The sequence below is a fragment of the Symphalangus syndactylus genome, chromosome 19, assembly GCF_028878055.3.
Source record: "Symphalangus syndactylus isolate Jambi chromosome 19, NHGRI_mSymSyn1-v2.1_pri, whole genome shotgun sequence".
Lineage (NCBI taxonomy): Eukaryota > Metazoa > Chordata > Mammalia > Primates > Hylobatidae > Symphalangus > Symphalangus syndactylus.
The window spans coordinates 6,063,578-6,087,469 of NC_072434.2; positions in this window are offsets into that span (position 1 = coordinate 6,063,578).

Here is a 23,892-nt window from a genome sequence, read left to right on the forward strand (position 1 = left end):
CAATCAAAAGTATGGTTTAACTCTGTTAGCTTAATGAACATATCAGAAATAAGTTTCACACAATGCTTCTGTGTAGTTTTTATTTGAAGATTTTATTTTTCCCAATAGAGGCCTCTTAGCGCTCAGAATGTCCAATTGCAGTTTCTACAGAAAGAGTGTTTCAGAAAGGCTCAGTCAAAAGTAAGGTTCAACTCTGTTAGTTGAATGCACAGAACAGAAAGTAGTTTCATACAATGCTTCTGTGTAGTTTATATTTGAACATATTCTTTTTTTCCCCTATTACCCACTTAGCGCTACGAATGTCCAGTTGCATTTTCTACAGACAGAGTGTTTCAAAACTGCTCAATCAAAAGTATGGTTTAACTCTGTTAGCTGAATGCTCAGATCAGAAAGAAGTTTCACAGAATGCTTCTGTGTAGTTTATATTTGAATATATTCCTTTTTCCACTACTACGCTCTTAGCGCTCCAAATGTCCAGTTGCATTTTCAACAGAAAGAGTGTTCAGATCTGCTCAATCAAAAGTATGGTTTAACTCCGTTAGCTGAATGCACAGATCAGAAAGAAGTTTCACCGAATGATTCTGTGTAGTTTATATTTGAAGACATTCCTTTTTCTACTATTACCCACTTAGCGCTCCGAATCTCCACTTGCATTTTCTACAAAAAGAGTGTTTCATAACTGCTCAATCAAAAATATGTTTTATCTCTGTTAACTGAATTTACAGATCAGAAATAAGTTTCACAGAATGCATCTGTGTAGTTTTTATTTGAAGATATTCTTTTTCCCAATGTAGGCCTCTTAGCGCTTAGCATGTCCAATTGCAGTTTCTACAGAAAGAGTGTTTCAGAACGGCTCAATCAAAAGTAAGGTTCGACTCTGTTAGTTGAGTGCACAGAACATAAAGAATTTTCACAGAATGCTACTGTGTAGTTTATATTTGAATATATTCCTTTTTCCACTATTACCCTCTTAGTGCTCTGAATGTCCACTTGCATTTTCTACAGAAAGAGTGTTCAGAACTGGGCAATCAAAAGTATGGTTTAACTCTGTTAGCTTAATGAACATATCAGAAATAAGTTTCACACAATGCTTCTGTGTAGTTTTTATTTGAAGATATTATTTTTCCCAATATAGGCCTCTTAGCGCTCAGAATGTCCAATTGCAGTTTCTACAGAAAGAGTGTTTCAGAAAGGCTCAATCAAATGTAAGGTTCAACTCTGTTAGTTGAATGCACAGAACAGAAATAAGCTTCATACAATGCTTCTGTGTAGTTTATATTTGAACATATTATTTTTTCCACTATTACCCACTTAGCGCTACGAATGTCCAGTTGCATTTTCTACAGACAGAGTGTTTCAAAACTGCTCAATCAAAAGTATTGTTTAACTCTGTTAGCTGAATGCTCAGATCAGAAAGAAGTTTCACAGAATGCTTCTGTGTAGTTTATATTTGAATATATTCCTTTTTCCACTACTACTCTCTTAGCGCTCCAAATGTCCAGTTGTATTTTCTACAGAAAGAGTGTTCAGATCTGCTCAATCAAAAGTATGGTTTAACTCTGTTAGCTGAATGCAAAGGTCAGAAAGAAGTTTCACAGAATGATTCTGTGTAGTTTATATTTGGAGACATTCCTTTTTCCACTATTACCCTCTTAGCGCTCCGAATCTCCACTTGCATTTTCTACAGAAAGAGTGTTTCAGAACGGCTCAATCAAAACTAAGGTTCAACTCTTTTAGTTGAACAAACAGAACAGAAAGAAGTTTCACACAATTCTTCTGTGTAGTTTTTATTTGTAGACATTCTTTTTCCCAATATAGGCCTCTTAGCGCTCAGAATGTCCAATTGCAGTTTCTACAGAAAGAGTGTTTCAGAACGGCTCAAATCAAAAGTAAGGTTCAACTCTGTTAGTTGAATGCACAGAACAGAAAGAAGTTTCATACAATGCTTCTGTGTAGTTTATATTTGAACATATTCTTTTTTCCACTATTACCCACTTAGCGCTACGAATGTCCAGTTGCATTTTCTACAGACAGAGAGTTTCAAAACTGCTCAATCAAAAGTATGGTTTAACTCTGTTAGCTGTATGCTCAGATCAGAAAGAAGTTTCACAGAATGCTTCTGTGTAGTTTATATTTGCATATATTCCTTTTTCCACTACTACGCTCTTAGCGCTCCAAATGTCCAGTTGCATTTTCTACAGAAAGAGTGTTCAGATCTGCTCAATCAAAAGTATGGTTTAACTCTGTTAGCTGAATGCACAGATCAGAAAGAAGTTTCACCGAATGATTCTGTGTAGTTTATATTTGAAGACATTCCTTTTTCCACTATTACCCTCTTAGCGCTCCGAATCTCCACTTGCATTTTCTACAAAAAGAGTGTTTCATAACTGCTCAATCAAAAATATGTTTTATCTCTGTTAACTGAATTTACATATCAGAAATAAGTTTCACAGAATGTATCTGTGTAGTTTTTATTTGAAGATATTATTTTTCCCAATGTAGGCCTCTTAGCGCTTAGCATGTCCAATTGCAGTTTCTACAGAAAGAGTGTTTCAAAACGGCTCAATCAAAAGTAAGGTTCAACTCTGTTAGTTGAATGCACAGAACAGAAAGAATTTTCACAGAATGCTACTGTGTAGTTTATATTTGAATATATTCCTTTTTCCACTATTACCCTCTTAGCGCTCCGAATGTCCACTTGCATTTTCTACAGAAAGAGTGTTCAGAACTGCGCAATCAAAAGTATGGTTTAACTCTGTTAGCTTAATGAACATATCAGAAATAAGTTTCACACAATGCTTCTGTGTAGTTTTTATTTGAAGATATTATTTTTCCCATTACAGGCCTCTTAGCGCTCAGAATGTCCAATTGCAGTTTCTACAGAAAGAGTGTTTCAGAAAGGCTCAATCAAAAGTAAGGTTCAACTCTGTTAGTTGAATGCACAGAACAGAAAGAAGTTTCATACAATGCTTCTGTGTAGTTTATATTTGAACATATTCTTTTTTCCACTATTACCCACTTAGCGCTACGAATGTCCAGTTGCATTTTCTACAGACAGAGTGTTTCAAAACTGCTCAATCAAAAGTATGGTTTAACTCTGTTAGCTGAATGCTCAGATCAGAAAGAAGTTTCACAGAATGCTTCTGTGTAGTTTATATTTGAATATATTCCTTTTTCCACTACTACGCTCTTAGCGCTCCAAATGTCCAGTTGCATTTTCTACAGAAAGAGTGTTCAGATCTGCTCAATCAAAAGTATGGTTTAACTCTGTTAGCTGAATGCACAGATCAGAAAGAAGTTTCACCGAATGATTCTGTGTAGTTTATATTTGAAGACATTCCTTTTTCCACTATTAACCTCTTAGCGCTCCGAATCTCCACTTGCATTTTCTACAAAAAGCGTGTTTCATAACTGCTCAATCAAAAATATGTTTTATCTCTGTTAACTGAATTTACAGATCAGAAATAAGTTTCACAGAATGCATCTGTGTAGTTTTTATTTGAAGATATTCTTTTTCCCAATGTAGGCCTCTTAGCGCTTAGCATGTCCAATTGCAGTTTCTACAGAAAGAGTGTTTCAGAACGGCTCAATCAAAAGTAAGGTTCAACTCTGTTAGCTGAATGCACAGAACAGAAAGAATTTTCACAGAATGCTACCGTGTAGTTTATATTTGAATATATTCCTTTTTCCACTATTACCCTCTTAGCGCTCCGAATCTCCATTGCATTTTGTACAGAAATAGTGTTTCAGAACGGCTCAATCAAAACTAAGGTTCAACTCTTTTAGTTGAACAAACAGAACAGAAAGAAGTTTCACACAATTCTTCTGTGTAGTTTTTATTTGTAGACATTCTTTTTCCCAATATAGGCCTCTTAGCGCTCAGAATGTCCAATTGCAGTTTCTACCGAAAGAGTGTTTCAGAACGGCTCAATCAAAAGTAAGGTTCAACTCTGTTAGTTGAATGAACAGAACAGAAAGAATTTTCACAGAATGCTACTGTGTAGTTTATATTTGAATATATTCCTTTTTCCACTATTACCCTCTTAGCGCTCCGAATGTCCACTTGCATTTTCTACAGAAAGAGTGTTCAGAACTGCGCAATCAAAAGTATGGTTTAACTCTGTTAGCTTAATGAACATATCAGAAATAAGTTTCACACAATGCTTCTGTGTAGTTTTTATTTCAAGATATTATTTTTCCCAATATAGGCCTCTTAGCGCTCAGAATGTCCAATTGCAGTTTCTACAGAAAGAGTGTTTCAGTAAGGCTCAGTCAAAAGTAAGGTTCAACTCTGTTAGTTGAATGCACAGAACAGAAAGAAGTTTCATACAATGCTTCTGTGTAGTTTATATTTGAACATATTCTTTTTTCCCCTATTACCAACTTAGCGCTACGAATGTCCAGTTGCATTTTCTACAGACAGAGTGTTTCAAAACTGCTCAATCAAATGTATGGTTTAACTCTGTTAGCTGAATGCTCAGATGAGAAAGAAGTTTCACAGAATGCTTCTGTGTAGTTTATATTTGAATATATTCCTTTTTCCACTAATACTCTCTTAGCGCTCCAAATGTCCAGTTGCATTTTCTACAGAAAGAGAGTTCAGATCTGCTCAATCAAAAGTATGTTTTAACTCTGTTAGCTGAATGCACAGATCAGAAAGAAGTTTCACAGAATGATTCTGTGTAGTTTATATTTGGAGACATTCCTTTTTCCACTATTACCTTCTTAGCGCTCCGAATCTCCACTTGCATTTTCTACAGAAAGACTGTTTCAGAACGGCTCAATCAAAACTAAGGTTCAACTCTTTTAGTTGAACAATCAGAACAGAAAGTAGTTTCACACAATTCTTCTGTGTAGTTTTTATTTGTAGACATTCTTTTTCCCAATATAGGCCTCTTAGCGCTCAGAATGTCCAATTGTAGTTTCTACAGAAAGAGTGTTTCAGAACGGCTCAATCAAAAGTAAGGTTCAACTCTGTTAGTTGAATGCACAGAACAGAAAGAAGTTTCATACAATGATTCCGTGTAGTTTATATTTGAACATATTCTTTTTTCCACTATTACCCACTTAGCGCTACGAATGTCCAGTTGCATTTTCTACAGACAGAGTGTTTCAAAACTGCTCAGTCAAAAGTATGGTTTAACTCTGTTAGCTGAATGCTCAGATCAGAAAGAAGTTTCACAGAATGCTTCTGTGTAGTTTATATTTGAATATATTCCTTTTTCCACTACTACGCTCTTAGCGCTCCAAATGTCCAGTTGCATTTTCAACAGAAAGAGTGTTCAGATCTGCTCAATCAAAAGTATGGTTTAACTCTGTTAGCTGAATGCACAGATCAGAAATAAGTTTCACCGAATGATTCTGTGTAGTTTATATTTGAAGACATTCCTTTTTCCACTATTACCCTCTTAGCGCTCCGAATCTCCACTTGCATTCTCTACAAAAAGAGTGTTTCATAACTGCTCAATCAAAAATATGTTTTATCTCTGTTAACTGAATTTACAGATCAGAAATAAGTTTCACAGAATGCATCTGTGTAGTTTTTATTTGAAGATATTATTTTTCCCAATGTAGGCCTCTTAGCGCTTAGCATGTCCAATTGCAGTTTCTACAGAAAGAGTGTTTCAGAACGGCTCAATCAAAAGTAAGGTTCAACTCTGTTAGTTGAATGCACAGAACAGAAAGAATTTTCACAGAATGCTACTGTGTAGTTTATATTTGAATATATTCCTTTTTCCACTATTACCCTCTTAGCGCTCCGAATGTCCACTTGCATTTTCTACAGAAAGAGTGTTCAGAACTGCGCAATCAAAAGTATGGTTTAACTCTGTTAGCTTAATGAACATATCAGAAATAAGTTTCACACAATGCTTCTGTGTAGTTTTTATTTGAAGATATTATTTTTCCCAATAGAGGCCTCTTAGCGCTCAGAATGTCCAATTGCAGATTCTACAGAAAGAGTGTTTCAGAAAGGCTCAATCAAAAGTAAGGTTCAACTCTGTTAGTTGAATGCACAGAACAGAAAGAAGTTTCATACAATGCTTCTGTGTAGTTTATATTTGAACATAATCTTTTTTCCACTATTACCCACTTAGCGCTACGAATGTCCAGTTGCATTTTCTACAGACAGAGTGTTTCAGAACGGCTCAATCAAAAGTAAGGTTCAACTCTGTTAGTTGAATGCACAGAACAGAAAGAATTTTCACAGAATGCTACTGTGTAGTTTATATTTGAATATATTCCTTTTTCCACTATTACCCTCTTAGCGCTCCGAATCTCCACTTGCATTATCTACAGAAAGAGTGTTTCAGAACGGCTCAATCAAAACTAAGGTTCAACTCTTTTAGTTGAACAAACAGAACAGAAAGAAGTTTCACACAATTCTTCTGTGTAGTTTTTATTTGTAGACATTCTTTTTCCCAATATAGGCCTCTTAGCGCTCAGAATGTCCAATTGCAGTTTCTACAGAAAGAGTGTTTCAGAACGGCTCAATCAAAAGTAAGGTTCAACTCTGTTAGTTGAATGCACAGAACAGAAAGAAGTTTCATACAATGCTTCTGTGTAGTTTATATTTGAACATATTCTTTTTTCCACTATTACCCACTTAGCGCTACGAATGTCCAGTTGCATTTTCTACAGACAGAGTGTTTCAAAACTGCTCAATCAAAAGTATGGTTTAACTCTGTTAGCTGAATGCTCACATCAGAAAGATGTTTCACAGAATACTTCTGTGTAGTTTATATTTGAATATATTCCTTTTTCCACTACTACGCTCTTAGCGCTCCAAATGTCCAGTTGCATTTTCAACAGAAAGAGTGTTCAGATCTGCTCAATCAAAAGTATGGTTTAACTCTGTTAGCTGAATGCACAGATCAGAAAGAAGTTTCACCGAATGATTCTGTGTAGTTTATATTTGAAGACATTCCTTTTTCCACTATTACCCTCTTAGCGCTCCGAATCTCCACTTGCATTTTCTACAAAAAGAGTGTTTCATAACTGCTCAATCAAAAATATGTTTTATCTCTGTTAACTGAATTTACAGATCAGAAATAAGTTTCACAGAATGCATCTGTGTAGTTTTTATTTGAAGATATTCTTTTTCCCAATGTAGGCCTCTTAGCGCTTAGCATGTCCAATTGCAGTTTCTACAGAAAGAGTGTTTCAGAACGGCTCAATCAAAAGTAAGGTTCAACTCTGTTAGTTGAATGCACAGAACAGAAAGAATTTTCACAGAATGCTACTGTGTAGTTTATATTTGAATATATTCCTTTTTCCACTATTACCCTCTTAGCGCTACGAATGTCCACTTGAATTTTCTACAGAAAGAGTGTTCAGAACTGCGCAATCAAAAGTATGGTTTAACTCTGTTTGCTTAATGAACATATCAGAAATAAGTTTCACACAATGCTTCTGTGTAGTTTTTATTTGAAGATATTATTTTTCCCAATATAGGCCTCTTAGCGCTCAGAATGTCCAATTGCAGTTTCTACAGAAAGAGTGTTTCAGAAAGGCTCAATCAAATGTAAGGTTCAACTCTGTTAGTTGAATGCACAGAACAGCAAGAAGTTTCATACAATGCTTCTGTGTAGTTTATACTTGAACATATTCTTTTTTCCACTATTACCCACTTAGCGCTACGAATGTCCAGTTGCATTTTCTACAGACAGAGTGTTTCAAATCTGCTCCATCATAAGTATGGTTTAACTCTGTTAGCTGAATGCTCAGATCAGAAAGAAGTCTCACAGAATGCTTCTGTGTAGTTTATATTTGAATATATTCCTTTTTCCACTACTACTCTCTTAGCGCTCCAAATGTCCAGTTGCATTTTCTACAGAAAGAGTGTTCAGATCTGCTCAATCAAAAGTATGTTTTAACTCTGTTAGCTGAATGCACAGATCAGAAAGAAGTTTCACAGAATGATTCTGTGTAGTTTATATATGGAGACATTCCTTTTTCCACTATTACCCTCTTAGCGCTCCGAATCTCCACTTGCATTTTCTACAGAAAGAGTGTTTCAGAACGGCTCAATCAACATTAAGGTTCAACTCTTTTAGTTGAACAAACTGAACAGAAAGAAGTTTCACACAATTCTTCTGTGTAGTTTTTATTTGTAGACATTCTTTTTCCCAATATAGGCCTCTTAGCGCTCAGAATGTCCAATTGCAGTTTCTACAGAAAGAGTGTTTCAGAACGGCTCAATCAAAAGTAAGGTTCAACTCTGTTAGTTGAATGCACAGAACAGAAAGAAGTTTCATACAATGCTTCTGTGTAGTTTATATTTGAACATATTCTCTTTTCCACTATTACCCACTTAGCGCTACGAATGTCCAGTTGCATTTTCTACAGACAGAGTGTTTCAAAACTGCTCAATCAAAAGTATGGTTTAACTCTGTTAGCTGTATGCTCAGATCAGAAAGAAGTTTCACAGAATGCTTCTGTGTAGTTTATATTTGAATATATTCCTTTTTCCACTACTACGCTCTTAGAGCTCCAAATGTCCAGTTGCATTTTCAACAGAGTGTTCAGATCTGCTCAATCAAAAGTATGGTTTAACTCTGTTAGCTGAATGCACAGATCAGAAAGAAGTTTCACCGAATGATTCTGTGTAGTTTATATTTGAAGACATTCCTTCTTCCAATATTACCCTCTTAGCGCTCCGAATCTCCACTTGCATTTTCTACAAAAAGAGTGTTTCATAACTGCTCAATCAAAAATATGTTTTATCTCTGTTAACTGAATTTACAGATCAGAAATAAGTTTCACAGAATGCATCTGTGTAGTTTTTATTTGAAGATATTCTTTTTCCCAATGTAGGCCTCTTAGCGCTTAGCATGTCCAATTGCAGTTTCTACAGAAAGAGTGTTTCAGAACGGCTCAATCAAAAGTAAGGTTCAACTCTGTTAGTTGAATGCACAGAACAGAAAGAATTTTCACAGAATGCTACTGTGTAGTTTATATTTGAATATATTCCTTTTTCCACTATTACCCTCTTAGCGCTCCGAATGTCCACTTGCATTTTCTACAGAAAGAGTGTTCAGAACTGCGCAATCAAAAGTATGGTTTAACTCTGTTAGCTTAATGAACATATCAGAAATAAGTTTCACACAATGCTTCTGTGTAGTTTTTATTTGAAGATATTATTTTTCCCAATATAGGCCTCTTAGCGCTCAGAATGTCCAATTGCAGTTTCTACAGAAAGAGTGTTTCAGAAAGGCTCAATCAAATGTAAGGTTCAACTCTGTTAGTTGAATGCACAGAACAGCAAGAAGTTTCATACAATGCTTCTGTGTAGTTTATACTTGAACATATTCTTTTTTCCACTATTACCCACTTAGCGCTACGAATGTCCAGTTGCATTTTCTACAGACAGAGTGTTTCAAATCTGCTCCATCATAAGTATGGTTTAACTCTGTTAGCTGAATGCTCAGATCAGAAAGAAGTTTCACAGAATGCTTCTGTGTAGTTTATATTTGAATATATTCCTTTTTCCACTACTACTCTCTTAGCGCTCCAAATGTCCAGTTGCATTTTCTACAGAAAGAGTGTTCAGATCTGCTCAATCAAAAGTATGTTTTAACTCTGTTAGCTGAATGCACAGATCAGAAAGAAGTTTCACAGAATGATTCTGTGTAGTTTATATATGGAGACATTCCTTTTTCCACTATTACCCTCTTAGCGCTCCGAATCTCCACTTGCATTTTCTACAGAAAGAGTGTTTCAGAACGGCTCAATCAACATTAAGGTTCAACTCTTTTAGTTGAACAAACTGAACAGAAAGAAGTTTCACACAATTCTTCTGTGTAGTTTTTATTTGTAGACATTCTTTTTCCCAATATAGGCCTCTTAGCGCTCAGAATGTCCAATTGCAGTTTCTACAGAAAGAGTGTTTCAGAACGGCTCAATCAAAAGTAAGGTTCAACTCTGTTAGTTGAATGCACAGAACAGAAAGAAGTTTCATACAATGCTTCTGTGTAGTTTATATTTGAACATATTCTTTTTTCCACTATTACCCACTTAGCGCTACGAATGTCCAGTTGCATTTTCTACAGACAGAGTGTTTCAAAACTGCTCAATCAAAAGTATGGTTTAACTCTGTTAGCTGAATGCTCAGATCAGAAAGATGTTTCACAGAATACTTCTGTGTAGTTTATATTTGAATATATTCCTTTTTCCACTACTACGCTCTTAGCGCTCCAAATGTCCAGTTGCATTTTCAACAGAAATAGTGTTCAGATCTGCTCAATCAAAAGTATGGTTTAACTCTGTTAGCTGAATGCACAGATCCGAAAGAAGTTTCACCGAATGATTCTGTGTAGTTTATATTTGAAGACATTCCTTTTTCCACTATTACCCTCTTAGCGCTCCGAATCTCCACTTGCATTTTCTACAAAAAGAGTGTTTCATAACTGCTCAATCAAAAATATGTTTTATCTCTGTTAACTGAATTTACAGATCAGAAATAAGTTTCACAGAATGCATCTGTGTAGTTTTTATTTGAAGATATTCTTTTTCCCAATGTAGGCCTCTTAGCGCTTAGCATGTCCAATTGCAGTTTCTACAGAAAGAGTGTTTCAGAACGGCTCAATCAAAAGTAAGGTTCAACTCTGTTAGTTGAATGCACAGAACAGAAAGAATTTTCACAGAATGCTACTGTGTAGTTTATATTTGAATATATTCCTTTTTCCACTATTACCCTCTTAGCGCTACGAATGTCCACTTGAATTTTCTACAGAAAGAGTGTTCAGAACTGCGCAATCAAAAGTATGGTTTAACTCTGTTTGCTTAATGAACATATCAGAAATAAGTTTCACACAATGCTTCTGTGTAGTTTTTATTTGAAGATATTATTTTTCCCAATATAGGCCTCTTAGCGCTCAGAATGTCCAATTGCAGTTTCTACAGAAAGAGTGTTTCAGAAAGGCTCAATCAAATGTAAGGTTCAACTCTGTTAGTTGAATGCACAGAACAGCAAGAAGTTTCATACAATGCTTCTGTGTAGTTTATACTTGAACACATTCTTTTTTCCACTATTACCCACTTAGCGCTACGAATGTCCAGTTGCATTTTCTACAGACAGAGTGTTTCAAATCTGCTCCATCATAAGTATGGTTTAACTCTGTTAGCTGAATGCTCAGATCAGAAAGAAGTTTCACAGAATGCTTCTGTGTAGTTTATATTTGAATATATTCCTTTTTCCACTACTACTCTCTTAGCGCTCCAAATGTCCAGTTGCATTTTCTACAGAAAGAGTGTTCAGATCTGCTCAATCAAAAGTATGTTTTAACTCTGTTAGCTGAATGCACAGATCAGAAAGAAGTTTCACAGAATGATTCTGTGTAGTTTATATATGGAGACATTCCTTTTTCCACTATTACCCTCTTAGCGCTCCGAATCTCCACTTGCATTTTCTACAGAAAGAGTGTTTCAGAACGGCTCAATCAACATTAAGGTTCAACTCTTTTAGTTGAACAAACTGAACAGAAAGAAGTTTCACACAATTCTTCTGTGTAGTTTTTATTTGTAGACATTCTTTTTCCCAATATAGGCCTCTTAGCGCTCAGAATGTCCAATTGCAGTTTCTACAGAAAGAGTGTTTCAGAACGGCTCAATCAAAAGTAAGGTTCAACTCTGTTAGTTGAATGCACAGAACAGAAAGAAGTTTCATACAATGCTTCTGTGTAGTTTATATTTGAACATATTCTCTTTTCCACTATTACCCACTTAGCGCTACGAATGTCCAGTTGCATTTTCTACAGACAGAGTGTTTCAAAACTGCTCAATCAAAAGTATGGTTTAACTCTGTTAGCTGTATGCTCAGATCAGAAAGAAGTTTCACAGAATGCTTCTGTGTAGTTTATATTTGAATATATTCCTTTTTCCACTACTACGCTCTTAGAGCTCCAAATGTCCAGTTGCATTTTCAACAGAGTGTTCAGATCTGCTCAATCAAAAGTATGGTTTAACTCTGTTAGCTGAATGCACAGATCAGAAAGAAGTTTCACCGAATGATTCTGTGTAGTTTATATTTGAAGACATTCCTTCTTCCAATATTACCCTCTTAGCGCTCCGAATCTCCACTTGCATTTTCTACAAAAAGAGTGTTTCATAACTGCTCAATCAAAAATATGTTTTATCTCTGTTAACTGAATTTACAGATCAGAAATAAGTTTCACAGAATGCATCTGTGTAGTTTTTATTTGAAGATATTCTTTTTCCCAATGTAGGCCTCTTAGCGCTTAGCATGTCCAATTGCAGTTTCTACAGAAAGAGTGTTTCAGAACGGCTCAATCAAAAGTAAGGTTCAACTCTGTTAGTTGAATGCACAGAACAGAAAGAATTTTCACAGAATGCTACTGTGTAGTTTATATTTGAATATATTCCTTTTTCCACTATTACCCTCTTAGCGCTCCGAATGTCCACTTGCATTTTCTACAGAAAGAGTGTTCAGAACTGCGCAATCAAAAGTATGGTTTAACTCTGTTAGCTTAATGAACATATCAGAAATAAGTTTCACACAATGCTTCTGTGTAGTTTTTATTTGAAGATATTATTTTTCCCAATATAGGCCTCTTAGCGCTCAGAATGTCCAATTGCAGTTTCTACAGAAAGAGTGTTTCAGAAAGGCTCAATCAAATGTAAGGTTCAACTCTGTTAGTTGAATGCACAGAACAGCAAGAAGTTTCATACAATGCTTCTGTGTAGTTTATACTTGAACATATTCTTTTTTCCACTATTACCCACTTAGCGCTACGAATGTCCAGTTGCATTTTCTACAGACAGAGTGTTTCAAATCTGCTCCATCATAAGTATGGTTTAACTCTGTTAGCTGAATGCTCAGATCAGAAAGAAGTTTCACAGAATGCTTCTGTGTAGTTTATATTTGAATATATTCCTTTTTCCACTACTACTCTCTTAGCGCTCCAAATGTCCAGTTGCATTTTCTACAGAAAGAGTGTTCAGATCTGCTCAATCAAAAGTATGTTTTAACTCTGTTAGCTGAATGCACAGATCAGAAAGAAGTTTCACAGAATGATTCTGTGTAGTTTATATATGGAGACATTCCTTTTTCCACTATTACCCTCTTAGCGCTCCGAATCTCCACTTGCATTTTCTACAGAAAGAGTGTTTCAGAACGGCTCAATCAACATTAAGGTTCAACTCTTTTAGTTGAACAAACTGAACAGAAAGAAGTTTCACACAATTCTTCTGTGTAGTTTTTATTTGTAGACATTCTTTTTCCCAATATAGGCCTCTTAGCGCTCAGAATGTCCAATTGCAGTTTCTACAGAAAGAGTGTTTCAGAACGGCTCAATCAAAAGTAAGGTTCAACTCTGTTAGTTGAATGCACAGAACAGAAAGAAGTTTCATACAATGCTTCTGTGTAGTTTATATTTGAACATATTCTCTTTTCCACTATTACCCACTTAGCGCTACGAATGTCCAGTTGCATTTTCTACAGACAGAGTGTTTCAAAACTGCTCAATCAAAAGTATGGTTTAACTCTGTTAGCTGTATGCTCAGATCAGAAAGAAGTTTCACAGAATGCTTCTGTGTAGTTTATATTTGAATATATTCCTTTTTCCACTACTACGCTCTTAGAGCTCCAAATGTCCAGTTGCATTTTCAACAGAGTGTTCAGATCTGCTCAATCAAAAGTATGGTTTAACTCTGTTAGCTGAATGCACAGATCAGAAAGAAGTTTCACCGAATGATTCTGTGTAGTTTATATTTGAAGACATTCCTTCTTCCAATATTACCCTCTTAGCGCTCCGAATCTCCACTTGCATTTTCTACAAAAAGAGTGTTTCATAACTGCTCAATCAAAAATATGTTTTATCTCTGTTAACTGAATTTACAGATCAGAAATAAGTTTCACAGAATGCATCTGTGTAGTTTTTATTTGAAGATATTCTTTTTCCCAATGTAGGCCTCTTAGCGCTTAGCATGTCCAATTGCAGTTTCTACAGAAAGAGTGTTTCAGAACGGCTCAATCAAAAGTAAGGTTCAACTCTGTTAGTTGAATGCACAGAACAGAAAGAATTTTCACAGAATGCTACTGTGTAGTTTATATTTGAATATATTCCTTTTTCCACTATTACCCTCTTAGCGCTCCGAATGTCCACTTGCATTTTCTACAGAAAGAGTGTTCAGAACTGCGCAATCAAAAGTATGGTTTAACTCTGTTAGCTTAATGAACATATCAGAAATAAGTTTCACACAATGCTTCTGTGTAGTTTTTATTTGAAGATATTATTTTTCCCAATATAGGCCTCTTAGCGCTCAGAATGTCCAATTGCAGTTTCTACAGAAAGAGTGTTTCAGAAAGGCTCAATCAAATGTAAGGTTCAACTCTGTTAGTTGAATGAACAGAACAGCAAGAAGTTTCATACAATGCTTCTGTGTAGTTTATACTTGAACATATTCTTTTTTCCACTATTACCCACTTAGCGCTACGAATGTCCAGTTGCATTTTCTACAGACAGAGTGTTTCAAATCTGCTCCATCATAAGTATGGTTTAACTCTGTTAGCTGAATGCTCAGATCAGAAAGAAGTTTCACAGAATGCTTCTGTGTAGTTTATATTTGAATATATTCCTTTTTCCACTACTACTCTCTTAGCGCTCCAAATGTCCAGTTGCATTTTCTACAGAAAGAGTGTTCAGATCTGCTCAATCAAAAGTATGTTTTAACTCTGTTAGCTGAATGCACAGATCAGAAAGAAGTTTCACAGAATGATTCTGTGTAGTTTATATATGGAGACATTCCTTTTTCCACTATTACCCTCTTAGCGCTCCGAATCTCCACTTGCATTTTCTACAGAAAGAGTGTTTCAGAACGGCTCAATCAACATTAAGGTTCAACTCTTTTAGTTGAACAAACTGAACAGAAAGAAGTTTCACACAATTCTTCTGTGTAGTTTTTATTTGTAGACATTCTTTTTCCCAATATAGGCCTCTTAGCGCTCAGAATGTCCAATTGCAGTTTCTACAGAAAGAGTGTTTCAGAACGGCTCAATCAAAAGTAAGGTTCAACTCTGTTAGTTGAATGCACAGAACAGAAAGAAGTTTCATACAATGCTTCTGTGTAGTTTATATTTGAACATATTCTCTTTTCCACTATTACCCACTTAGCGCTACGAATGTCCAGTTGCATTTTCTACAGACAGAGTGTTTCAAAACTGCTCAATCAAAAGTATGGTTTAACTCTGTTAGCTGTATGCTCAGATCAGAAAGAAGTTTCACAGAATGCTTCTGTGTAGTTTATATTTGAATATATTCCTTTTTCCACTACTACGCTCTTAGAGCTCCAAATGTCCAGTTGCATTTTCAACAGAGTGTTCAGATCTGCTCAATCAAAAGTATGGTTTAACTCTGTTAGCTGAATGCACAGATCAGAAAGAAGTTTCACCGAATGATTCTGTGTAGTTTATATTTGAAGACATTCCTTCTTCCAATATTACCCTCTTAGCGCTCCGAATCTCCACTTGCATTTTCTACAAAAAGAGTGTTTCATAACTGCTCAATCAAAAATATGTTTTATCTCTGTTAACTGAATTTACAGATCAGAAATAAGTTTCACAGAATGCATCTGTGTAGTTTTTATTTGAAGATATTCTTTTTCCCAATGTAGGCCTCTTAGCGCTTAGCATGTCCAATTGCAGTTTCTACAGAAAGAGTGTTTCAGAACGGCTCAATCAAAAGTAAGGTTCAACTCTGTTAGTTGAATGCACAGAACAGAAAGAATTTTCACAGAATGCTACTGTGTAGTTTATATTTGAATATATTCCTTTTTCCACTATTACCCTCTTAGCGCTACGAATGTCCACTTGAATTTTCTACAGAAAGAGTGTTCAGAACTGCGCAATCAAAAGTATGGTTTAACTCTGTTTGCTTAATGAACATATCAGAAATAAGTTTCACACAATGCTTCTGTGTAGTTTTTATTTGAAGATATTATTTTTCCCAATATAGGCCTCTTAGCGCTCAGAATGTCCAATTGCAGTTTCTACAGAAAGAGTGTTTCAGAAAGGCTCAATCAAATGTAAGGTTCAACTCTGTTAGTTGAATGCACAGAACAGCAAGAAGTTTCATACAATGCTTCTGTGTAGTTTATACTTGAACATATTCTTTTTTCCACTATTACCCACTTAGCGCTACGAATGTCCAGTTGCATTTTCTACAGACAGAGTGTTTCAAATCTGCTCCATCATAAGTATGGTTTAACTCTGTTAGCTGAATGCTCAGATCAGAAAGAAGTTTCACAGAATGCTTCTGTGTAGTTTATATTTGAATATATTCCTTTTTCCACTACTACTCTCTTAGCGCTCCAAATGTCCAGTTGCATTTTCTACAGAAAGAGTGTTCAGATCTGCTCAATCAAAAGTATGTTTTAACTCTGTTAGCTGAATGCACAGATCAGAAAGAAGTTTCACAGAATGATTCTGTGTAGTTTATATATGGAGACATTCCTTTTTCCACTATTACCCTCTTAGCGCTCCGAATCTCCACTTGCATTTTCTACAGAAAGAGTGTTTCAGAACGGCTCAATCAACATTAAGGTTCAACTCTTTTAGTTGAACAAACTGAACAGAAAGAAGTTTCACACAATTCTTCTGTGTAGTTTTTATTTGTAGACATTCTTTTTCCCAATATAGGCCTCTTAGCGCTCAGAATGTCCAATTGCAGTTTCTACAGAAAGAGTGTTTCAGAACGGCTCAATCAAAAGTAAGGTTCAACTCTGTTAGTTGAATGCACAGAACAGAAAGAAGTTTCATACAATGCTTCTGTGTAGTTTATATTTGAACATATTCTCTTTTCCACTATTACCCACTTAGCGCTACGAATGTCCAGTTGCATTTTCTACAGACAGAGTGTTTCAAAACTGCTCAATCAAAAGTATGGTTTAACTCTGTTAGCTGTATGCTCAGATCAGAAAGAAGTTTCACAGAATGCTTCTGTGTAGTTTATATTTGAATATATTCCTTTTTCCACTACTACGCTCTTAGAGCTCCAAATGTCCAGTTGCATTTTCAACAGAGTGTTCAGATCTGCTCAATCAAAAGTATGGTTTAACTCTGTTAGCTGAATGCACAGATCAGAAAGAAGTTTCACCGAATGATTCTGTGTAGTTTATATTTGAAGACATTCCTTCTTCCAATATTACCCTCTTAGCGCTCCGAATCTCCACTTGCATTTTCTACAAAAAGAGTGTTTCATAACTGCTCAATCAAAAATATGTTTTATCTCTGTTAACTGAATTTACAGATCAGAAATAAGTTTCACAGAATGCATCTGTGTAGTTTTTATTTGAAGATATTCTTTTTCCCAATGTAGGCCTCTTAGCGCTTAGCATGTCCAATTGCAGTTTCTACAGAAAGAGTGTTTCAGAACGGCTCAATCAAAAGTAAGGTTCAACTCTGTTAGTTGAATGCACAGAACAGAAAGAATTTTCACAGAATGCTACTGTGTAGTTTATATTTGAATATATTCCTTTTTCCACTATTACCCTCTTAGCGCTCCGAATGTCCACTTGCATTTTCTACAGAAAGAGTGTTCAGAACTGCGCAATCAAAAGTATGGTTTAACTCTGTTAGCTTAATGAACATATCAGAAATAAGTTTCACACAATGCTTCTGTGTAGTTTTTATTTCAAGATATTATTTTTCCCAATATAGGCATCTTAGCGCTCAGAATGTCCAATTGCAGTTTCTACAGAAAGAGTGTTTCAGAAAGGCTCAATCAAAAGTAAGGTTCAACTCTGTTAGTTGAATGCACAGAACAGAAAGAAGTTTCATACAATGCTTCTGTGTAGTTTATATTTGAACATATTCTTTTTTCCACTATTACCCACTTAGCGCTACGAATGTCCAGTTGCATTTTCTACAGACAGAGTGTTTCAAAACTGCTCAATCAAAAGTATGGTTTAACTCTGTTAGCTGAATGCTCAGATCAGAAAGAAGTTTCACAGAATGCTTCTGTGTAGTTTATATTTGAAAATATTCCTTTTTCCACTACTACGCTCTTAGCGCTCCAAATGTCCAGTTGCATTTTCAACAGAAAGAGTGTTCAGATCTGCTCAATCAAAAGTATGGTTTAACTCTGTTAGCTGAATGCACAGATCAGAAAGAAGTTTCACCGAATGATTCTGTGTAGTTTATATTTGAAGACATTCCTTTTTCCACTATTACCCTCTTAGCGCTCCGAATCTCCACTTGCATTTTCTACAAAAAGAGTGTTTCATAACTGCTCAATCAAAAATATGTTTTATCTCTGTTAACTGAATTTACAGATCAGAAATAAGTTTCACAGAATGCATCTGTGTAGTTTTTATTTGAAGATATTCTTTTTCCCAATGTAGGCCTCTTAGCGCTTAGCCTGTCCAATTGCAGTTTCTACAGAAAGAGTGTTTCAGAACGGCTCAATCAAAAGTAAGGTTCAATTCTGTTAGTTGAATGCACAGAACAGAAAGAATTTTCACAGAATGCTACTGTGTAGTTTATATTTGAATATATTCCTATTTCCACTATTACCCTCTTAGCGCTCCGAATGTCCACTTGCACTTTCTACAGAAAGAGTGTTCAGAACTGCGCAATCAAAAGTATGGTTTGACTCTGTTAGCTTAATGAACATATCAGAAATAAGTTTCACACAATGCTTCTGTGTAGTTTTTATTTGAAGATATTATTTTTCCCAATATAGGCCTCTTAGCGCTCAGAATGTCCAATTGCAGTTTCTACAGAAAGAGTGTTTCAGAAAGGCTCAATCAAATGTAAGGTTCAACTCTGTTAGTTGAATGTACAGAACAGCAAGGAGTTTCATACAATGCTTCTGTGTAGTTTATATTTGAACATATTCTTTTTTCCACTATTACCCTCTTAGCGCTACGAATGTCCAGTTGCATTTTCTACAGACAGAGTGTTTCAAAACTGCTCAATCATAAGTATGGTTTAACTCTGTTAGCTGAATGCTCAGATCAGTAAGAAGTTTCACAGAATGTTTCTGTGTAGTTTATATTTGAATATATTCCTTTTTCCACTACTAATCTCTTAGCGCTCCAAATGTCCAGTTGCATTTTCTACAGAAAGAGTGTTCAGATCTGCTCAATCAAAAGTATGGTTTAACTCTGTTAGCTGAATGCACAGATCAGAAGGAAGTTTCACAGAATGATTCTGTGTAGTTTATATATGGAGACATTTCTATTTCCACTATTACCCTCTTAGCGCTCCGAATCTCCACTTGCATTTTCTACAGAAAGAGTGTTTCAGAACGGCTCAATCAAAATTAAGGTTCAACTCTTTTAGTTGAACAAACAGAACAGAAAGAAGTTTCACACAATTATTCTGTGTAGTTTTTATTTGTAGACATTCTTTTTCCCAATATAGGCCTCTTAGCGCTCAGAATGTCCAATTGCAGTTTCTACAGAAAGAGTGTTTCAGAACGGCTCAATCAAAAGTAAGATTCAACTCTGTTAGTTGAATGCACAGAACAGAAAGAAGTTTCATACAATGCTTCTGTGTAGTTTATATTTGAACATATTCTTTTTTCCACTATTACCCACTTAGCGCTACGAATGTCCAGTTGCATTTTCTACAGACAGAGTGTTTCAAAACTGCTCAATCAAAAGTATGGTTTAACTCTGTTAGCTGAATGCTCAGATCAGAAAGAAGTTTCACAGAATGCTTCTGTGTAGTTTATATTTGAATATATTCCTTTTTCCACTACTACGCTCTTAGCGCTCCAAATGTCCAGTTGCATTTTCAACAGAAAGAGTGTTCAGATCTGCTCAATCAAAAGTATGGTTTAACTCTGTTAGCTGAATGCACAGATCAGAAAGAAGTTTCACCGAATGATTCTGTGTAGTTTATATTTGAAGACATTCCTTTTTCCACTATTACCCTCTTAGCGCTCCGAATCTCCACTTGCATTTTCTACAAAAAGAGTGTTTCATAACTGCTCAATCAAAAATATGTTTTATCTCTGTTAACTGAATTTACAGATCAGAAATAAGTTTCACAGAATGCATCTGTGTAGTTTTTATTTGAAGATATTGTTTTTCCCAATGTAGGCCTCTTAGCGCTTAGACTGTCCAATTGCAGTTTCTACAGAAAGAGTGTTTCAGATCGGCTCAATCAAAAGTAAGGTTCAACTCTGTTAGTTGAATGCACAGAACAGAAAGAATTTTCACAGAATGCTACTGTGTAGTTTATATTTGAATATATTCCCTTTTCCACTATTACCCTCTTAGCACTCCGAATGTCCACTTGCATTTTCTACAGAAAGAGTGTTCAGAACTGCGCAATCAAAAGTATGGTTTAACTCTGTTAGCTGAATGCTCAGATCAGAAAGAAGTTTCACAGAATGATTCTGTGTAGTTTATATATGGAGACATTCCTTTTTCCACTATTACCCTCTTAGCGCTCCGAATCTCCACTTGCATTTTCTACAGAAAGAGTGTTTCAGAACGGCTCAATCAAAATTAAGGTTCAACTCTTTTAGTTGAACAAACAGAACAGAAAGAAGTTTCACACAATTATTTTTTGTAGTTTTTATTTGTAGACATTCTTTTTCCCAATATAGGCCTCTTAGCGCTCAGAATGTCCAATTGCAGTTTCTACAGAAAGAGTGTTTCAGAAGGGCTCAATCAAAAGTAAGGTTCAACTCTGTTAGTTGAATGCACAGAACAGAAAGAAGTTTCATACAATGCTTCTGTGTAGTTTATATTTGAACATATTCTCTTTTCCACTATTACCCACTTAGCGCTACGAATGTCCAGTTGCATTTTCTACAGACAGAGTGTTTCAAAACTGCTCAATCAAAAGTATGGTTTAACTCTGTTAGCTGTATGCTCAGATCAGAAAGAAGTTTCACAGAATGCTTCTGTGTAGTTTATATTTGAATATATTCCTTTTTCCACTACTACGCTCTTAGCGCTCCAAATGTCCGGTTGCATTTTCAACAGAAAGAGTGTTCAGATCTGCTCAATCAAAAGTATGGTTTAAGTCTGTTAGCTGAATGCACAGATCAGAAAGAAGTTTCACCGAATGATTCTGTGTAGTTTATATTTGAAGACATTCCTTTTTCCACTATTACCCTCTTAGCGCTCCGAATCTCCACTTGCATTTTCTACAAAAAGAGTGTTTCATAACTGCTCAATCAAAAATATATTTTATCTCTGTTAACTGAATTTACAGATCAGAAAGAAGTTTCACAGAATGCATCTGTGTAGTTTTTATTTGAAGATATTCTTTTTCCCAATGTAGGCCTCTTAGCGCTTAGCATGTCCAATTGCAGTTTCTACAGAAAGAGTGTTTCAGAACGGCTCAATTAAAAGTAAGGTTCAACTCTGTTAGTTGAATGCACAGAACAGAAAGAATTTTCACAGAATGCTACTGTGTAGTTTATATTTGAATATATTACTTTTTCCACTATTACCATCTTAGCGCTCCGAATGTCCACTTGCATTTTCTACAGAAAGAGTGTTCAGAACTGCGCAATCAAAAGTATGGTTTAACTCTGTTAGCTTAATGAACATATCAGAAATAAGTTTCACACAATGCTTCTGTGTAGTTTTTATTTCAAGATATTATTTTTCCCAATATAGGCCTCTTAGCGCTCAGAATGTCCAATTGCAGTTTCTACAGAAAGAGTGTTTCAGAAAGGCTCAGTCAAAAGTAAGGTTCAACTCTGTTAGTTGAATGCACAGAACAGAAAGAAGTTTCATACAATGCTTCTGTGTAGTTTATATTTTAACATATTCTTTTTTCCACTATTACCCACTTAGCGCTACGAATGTCCAGTTGCATTTTCTACAGACAGAGTGTTTCAAAACTGCTCAATCAAAAGTATGGTTTAACTCTGTTAGCTGAATGCTCAGATCAGAAACAAGTTTCACAGAATGCTTCTGTGTAGTTTATATTTGAATATATTCCATTTTCCACTACTACGCTCTTAGCGCTCCAAATGTCCAGTTGCATTTTCAACAGAAAGAGTGTTCAGATCTGCTCAATCAAAAGTATGGTTTAACTCTGTTAGCTGAATGCACAGATCAGAAAGAAGTTTCACCGAATGATTCTGTGTAGTTTATATTTGAAGACATTCCTTTTTCCACTATTACCCTCTTAGCGCTCCGAATCTCCACTTGCATTTTCTACAAAAAGAGTGTTTCATAACTGCTCAATCAAAAATATGTTTTATCTCTGTTAACTGAATTTACAGATCAGAAATAAGTTTCACAGAATGCATCTGTGTAGTTTTTATTTGAAGATATTTTTTTTCCCAATGTAGGCCTCTTAGCGCTTAGACTGTCCAATTGCAGTTTCTACAGAAAGAGTGTTTCAGAACGGCTCAATCAAAAGTAAGGTTCAACTCTGTTAGTTGAATGCACAGAACAGAAAGAATTTTCACAGAATGCTACTGTGTAGTTTATATTTGAATATATTCCTTTTTCCACTATTACCCTCTTAGCGCTCCGAATGTCCACTTGCATTTTCTACAGAAAGAGTGTTCAGAACTGCGCAATCAAAAGTATGGTTTAACTCTGTTAGCTTAATGAACATATCAGAAATAAGTTTCACACAATGCTTCTGTGTAGTTTTTATTTGAAGATATTATTTTTCCCAATATAGGCCTCTTAGCGCTCAGAATGTCCAATTGCAGTTTCTACAGAAAGAGTGTTTCAGAAAGGCTCAATCAAATGTAAGGTTCAACTCTGTTAGTTGAATGCACAGAACAGCAAGAAGTTTCATACAATGCTTCTGTGTAGTTTATATTTGAACATATTCTTTTTTCCACTATTACCCACTTAGCGCTACGAATGTCCAGTTGCATTTTCTACAGACAGAGTGTTTCAAAACTGCTCAATCATAAGTATGGTTTAACTCTGTTAGCTGAATGCTCAGATCAGAAAGAAGTTTCACAGAATGCTTCTGTGTAGTTTATATTTGAATATATTCCTTTTTCCACTACTACTCTCTTAGCGCTCCAAATGTCCAGTTGCATTTTCTACAGAAAGAGTGTTCAGATCTTCTCAATCAAAAGTATGGTTTAACTCTGTTAGCTGAACGCACAGATCAGAAAGAAGTTTCACAGAATGATTCTGTGTAGTTTATATATGGAGACATTCCTTTTTCCACTATTACCCTCTTAGCGCTCCGAATCTCCACTTGCATTTTCTACAGAAAGAGTGTTTCAGAACGGCTCAATCAAAATTAAGGTTCAACTCTTTTAGTTGAACAAACAGAACAGAAAGAAGTTTCACACAATTCTTCTGTGTAGTTTTTATTTGTAGACATTCTTTTTCCCAATATAGGCCTCTTAGCGCTCAGAATGTCCAATTGCAGTTTCTACAGAAAGAGTGTTTCAGAACGGCTCAATCAAAAGTAAGGTTCAACTCTGTTAGTTGAATGCACAGAACAGAAAGAAGTTTCATACAATGCTTCTGTGTAGTTTATATTTGAACATATTCTCTTTTCCACTATTACACACTTAGCGCTACGAATGTCCAGTTGCATTTTCTACAGACAGAGTGTTTCAAAACTGCTCAATCAAAAGTATGGTTTAACTCTGTTAGCTGAATGCACAGATCAGAAAGAAGTTTCACCGAATGATTCTGTGTAGTTTATATTTGAAGACATTCCTTTTTCCACTATTACCCTATTAGCGCTCCGAATCTCCACTTGCATTTTCTACAAAAAGAGTGTTTCATAACTGCTCAATCAAAAATATGTTTTATCTCTGTTAACTGAATTTACAGATCAGAAATAAGTTTCACAGAATGCATCTGTGTAGTTTTTATTTGAAGATATTCTTTTTCCCAATGTAGGCCTCTTAGCGCTTAGCATGTCCAATTGCAGTTTCTACAGAAAGAGTGTTTCAGAACGGCTCAATCAAAAGT